Source organism: Emys orbicularis, chromosome 5, assembly GCF_028017835.1.
Source record: "Emys orbicularis isolate rEmyOrb1 chromosome 5, rEmyOrb1.hap1, whole genome shotgun sequence".
Lineage (NCBI taxonomy): Eukaryota > Metazoa > Chordata > Testudines > Emydidae > Emys > Emys orbicularis.
In genome coordinates this window covers 67,446,012-67,451,289 of record NC_088687.1, presented here as the reverse complement: position 1 = coordinate 67,451,289, position 5,278 = coordinate 67,446,012, and the positions used below count along the sequence as shown (strand labels likewise).

Genomic DNA, 5,278 nt, shown 5'->3' with positions numbered 1-5,278 from the left:
GGAGAACTTACATGCACCATTTACAGGAAAAAAAACATTTAAAGCAATTAGGTCCTGAGAGTTCCCACACACAATAAGGCCCCTGAAGAAAAGAAACCACCCTGACAGATTCAAGGCTCTACTTGTTGTTTGTCTTAAACTACTCGAAAGGTTTTCTTCTTGTGCTTATGCCTAACTCTCATCTGTGTTAAGGTAGACAATCTTAAATACTCTATGGACCCATCTACTTGATCTTATTTTATTATAGTAATCCTTGATTGAGGCCTTACAATCATGAAAGTCACAGGTTTGGGGGGGGGGGGTGTGGTGGTTCTCTCTCCTCTCCCCCCCGCCCCCCCACGTGACACATACAGCTATAGATGTGGCCCGTTGCTACTGCTACAGTACATTAGGAAAACAGAAGATTTTTCCCCTTACTGAAGTGCTCTGGGATTACTTGATTACTGATATTTGCTTAAAATCTAACATTGTCTCTAATAAAATATGTCTTAGACTTGGAAAAGATAAAACCCCTTCAGATAAAATAAGACACAACTCAAACCTTCACCCAAAAGTTGAACCAAACTCAAATCTGCTCTTTGCTCAATTTCTCAGAAGTTTGATGAACATTTAATATTTTTCATCCAGGCTCATTGTAGGTACATTAGGCTAATAATGTTTTTAGGACTTCTTCTAAGACACTGTTTAATAACAAAAAGGAGGCAGTTCCGAATTTGTGTTTCAGTACACATGTGCTGATCATTAGAGTGAATGTGCTCTTTCATGGAGACTTTATTTGTACTTGATTTAACTAATCATAGAAATGTAAGGCTGAAAGGAACCTCAGGAGGTCATGTGGTGCGTTTTCCTGTACTGAGGCAGGATTAAGTATACCTAGACCATCCCTGACTGGAGTATATCTGCAGGTTTTCAAGAACAGGCTAATCATAGGGATCCCATAGCCTCCCTAGGTAGCCTGTTCCAGTGCTTACTTATAGTTAAAAAGCTTTTTTTCCTAATATCTAACCTAAATTTCCCTTGCTGCAAACTAAGATCATTACTACTTGACCTATTGTCAGTGGACATGCAGAACAATTGATCAACATCCTCTTTATAACAGCCCTTTAATATTATTGAGTTATCAAGTCCCCTGTAGTTGTCTTTTCAGTTCTTGCAGCCTTGTCTTATAGGCAGGGCTGGTGCAAGGATATTTTGCGCCCTAGGCGAAACTTCCACCTTGCACACCCGCCCCCCCAAATAAATCACATACATTATACACAATACATGGTCACAGAGTAACAGAATTTATGTTTCCACGCTTTAAGTTTAGCAAATTTAGAAACAAGTTCCTCCAAGTCAATGCTGTGAGCAATGTCATTTTCTATTGACAAGATAGATAGCCCAACAAGTCTTTGTTGCAACATTGATGTTCACATGTATGTTTTTATCAACTTGAGCTTCGAGAAGCTTCGCTCACCACTGGCCACAGAAACTGGGAGTGTCAAAAGGATGCGAAGAGCAATAACTGTGTTAGGGACACTATCTGGCAGCTTATTTTCCCATATGAAGTTCAATACATCTTGCGGTGATGAACTCCTTTGGACTCGTCTTGCAATAGCTTGCAATTCACTGCACAAGTCAAAGGCATCAATATCTTTGGATTCACCATGTTGCAAAGCTTGCTCCAGATTCAAGCAATGTTCCATAATTTGCGATGGTGTTTTATTTTGCAAACTGTAAACATCATATATGAAGCCAAATACTGAACTAATTTGCTGCATCAATGTGAATCTTTCTTCAACCAAATGTATTGCTGTGTCAATGACTGCAAAGTAAAAGTTCACTTTGAATTTTTCTTTTGGATTATAAATAGGTTCGTCATCTGCTTCATATGTGAACTGCTTCCTCTTCTTTCTAATACGGATTGGATCTGGTTCAAAAAGTGCCGGTACATCCAACTCCTCCACAAGTTCACCTGCATCTACCAATGTTTTCTCAAAGGCTGCGTTGCTTCTGCGGCCCACAAGAAACGTCTTGGTTTCTCCAAGTTGATTAATGTCATCACATATGTCGAATTCTTTTGCCTGAAGTTGTTTGCTAGTCATGTTGATCTCAAACAATATGTCATACCACAAAACAAGAGAAACAAGAAACTTGAAACTAGAAATGGCTTTTGTAAGAGCCTTTGCATCAGCTTGTGACGTATTGCTAGATCTTGTTAGAGTAGTGTCTTCAGAGATGTCTACCAGAGCATCATAGATGTCACCAAGCTGATAGCGAAGAGGTTTCAAGGCATCGATTCGACTTTCCCATCTTGTTTCACTCAATGGTTTAACTGTGAGATTAGATACATGGTGTGTTAGAACTTCCCAGAAAGGTGTAGAAGCTGAGAAATACACATACACACGTTGAACTAAATCAAAGAAGGCGGTTGCCTCCAAGCAACACTTTGCAGCATCATTAACAACCAAATTCAACGAATGTGCACTGCAAGGAACGAAAAAGGCTCGTGGATTAATATCCAAAATTCTTCGCGGGGCACCGTTTTCTTTCCCTTTCATATTGCTCCCATTGTCATAGCCTTGACCACGCAAGTTTTCTATAGGCAGTGACATCTCTTCTAACTGGTGAAGAATAGTTTCTGTCATACCAGCTCCAGTTGTCTCCGTAAGCGACACAAATCCCAAGAAGTGTTCCTTTATGCATACTGATTCAGTCTCATTCTCGGTCTCTGAAGTAGGCCTATCCACAAACCAAATGATCATGGTCATTTGTTCAACATGGCCTGCATCTGGTGTACAATCTAGAATGATCGAAAGGTATTTTGCAGCACGAACAGATGTTAGGATTTTTTTGTTTGATGGCATTGGATAGAAGCTGAATAAGCTCATTCTGTATGTCTTTCCCTAAGTAATGTACATGCATCTCCTGGTCCTTAATCCTGCAAAGATGCTCATCCATAAGCGGGTCAAACAAAGCTAGATATTCGACAAATTAGAGGAAGTTCCCATTACCAGAAGTGTGCAGTTTTTCATGTGTTCCCCGAAAGGCCAGGTTTTGTACACCAAGAACTCTGACCAAAGCAATCAGACGTTTTAGTATTTGCTGCCAATACTTTTCTTCTTGCTTAATCAAGCGCAAATGTTCTTCATCAATTGTTCTCTTGTATTTCAAGCGCAGTTCAAGTTCCTTCCATGTTTGAACATTTGTCTGCAATTCTTTCAGGGCACGAGAAAAGCAGTGAACATTTGACAAATGTTCACTGCTTTTCTCGTGCCCTGAAAGAATTGCAGACATGTTTTTCCAATCCCTTGAGCCTTTTTCAGAAAGAGATGATATGCCAATAGTACTACTGCCAAACAACTTGCAGCAGAAGCAAAAGACAGAATCACTTGATGTGGAATACTGCAGCCACTGACGGTGCATTTCTTCTCCATTAACAAGTCTACGTTTGTAATGAATTGTCAAATTTTCTTTGCTTACTATCTTTGGGAAAATCGAACTGCTAAATTTGTTCCGGCCCATGTTCCACCAGAATTTGTTGGTCTTGATCATCGCATTTGGCCCAAGTAGCAGGATCACTAAAGCTCAAATTCAAATGAGTGACATTTTCGCTTTCACGGTCTTCCAAGTTTTGATCCTTGCGTGTCTCATTTGATTCATCTTCAATATTCAGATTATGTTCTTCAAACTCTTCTTCAACTTGTGAAACTCCCATCCCCACCTCCATCTCTGCTTGATCCTTTGGCATTGAACTACCTTCATCTCTGGCCAGTGGAAGGAGATATTTCAGAAACGAACCTTCTTGCTTTCTTCTTTTTGCTTATCAGCCTTCCGCTTACGAAATTGTGCCCCAGACTTTTTTTTTTTTATCTGCCATGAGGCTGCATCAACTGAAAATGGAAAAACAAGAAATTTTATTCCTCTCAGTTCTTTTTCTTGTTCCCTATTAAAAGTAAAGGATAGAGAATACATGTCACTTACTATAATTCACTATTTGAATATCATCAGCTGTTTGACGTAAATATTGATTAAGAGATCAAGATGACTTTCCCTTAAAATTCAGCAATGTTGATTGTAATCAGAAATACACCCTTTTTAGTCATGTATACTTCCTTCCTTCATATCAAAATCTGACTGGGAGTGCTGCAGAACCCATTCTGTCCAACCAGCCATGCACCTCCAAATGATTAAAAACATCAAATGGTATAAACTCAATTTGAATGAAAAGTTCCATTTTCTAACTAAATAGGTTAGACACTCTCAAATGGTTGCCAAGTGCTCTCTGTGGTGGTATGCTCATCTGCTCTAAATGCCTACTAACTTCCCTGTGAGAATAATCTTTGACTTTGATCCAATGAAAGCAGGATGGAAAAGCCCTCCCCCCCCCCCCCAAAGACCTAAGACATGATGGCTGGATGACATAAACAGACACCTGTCCCTCACAGGCACTACCTCATAACATGCCAAGTTTGCTCAGGACAGAACATCATAGAGGAATATTATGCATTCAGTGGTCTCTACACTGGTCAAGCAACAGCATGACAACTAACCTAACCAGTCCATCCAACTTTTTTGACTGCTTCTTGGGCACTGGTGAGGGGTAGCGGCGCCAGACTGAGCCCGGTGACAGGGGTGCACTACAAGTCTACAAACCGAGGCAAGGTGCTGGGCCTAAAGTCCTGCTGAGACTGCTGTCCTGCGCCAAGTGGAGCGCAGCCTCCATGAGGAGAGAACTCAAACAAATATCACGCTCCTTCTGCGTGATTCCCCCAAGCACTTCTTCAGGCAGCTGCTATGGGGGTCACTCACAGGCTTAGGCCTGCCTGTTGCAGGCATAACACAGCAGCGGGGCTTAAAACTCAGACAGGGCCACCCAGAGGATTCAGGGGGCCTGGGGCAAAGCAATTTCGGGGGCCCCTTCCATAAAAAAAGTTGCAATACTACAGTAACATGTATTTGGAAATGTAAAAAATAATTTTTGAATGTATTTCACTAGTTAATTTGTAGTAATTTGAAAATATACTAAATACATTATTTAAAAACATTAAAAGCTGTAATGGTATGTATACATTTGCAATTACATAATGGGCTGTTGCTGGGTGATGGTGATGGTTGGTACCAATGGGCTGTCACTGCCTGGGGGTGGTGCTGCTGTTGCCCAGGGCTAGGTGGGGAGCTGGGCTCTGGGTTGGGGGGTGCCTGGCTCACAGGGGCTGGGCTCAGGGATGTGGGGAGATGGGGTCAGGGGTGTCCAGCTCAGAGGGGCTGGGCTCAGAGCTGGGGGGGGGAATGGAGT

General features: G+C 41.5%; 1 pseudogene; it reads right to left on the bottom strand.

Moving 5' to 3' along the window:
* Nucleotides 1-1,409: 1,409 nt before the first annotated feature.
* LOC135879665 (uncharacterized) lies at nucleotides 1,410-2,973 on the bottom strand (annotated as a pseudogene).
* Between the last annotated feature and the right edge of the window lie 2,305 nt (nucleotides 2,974-5,278).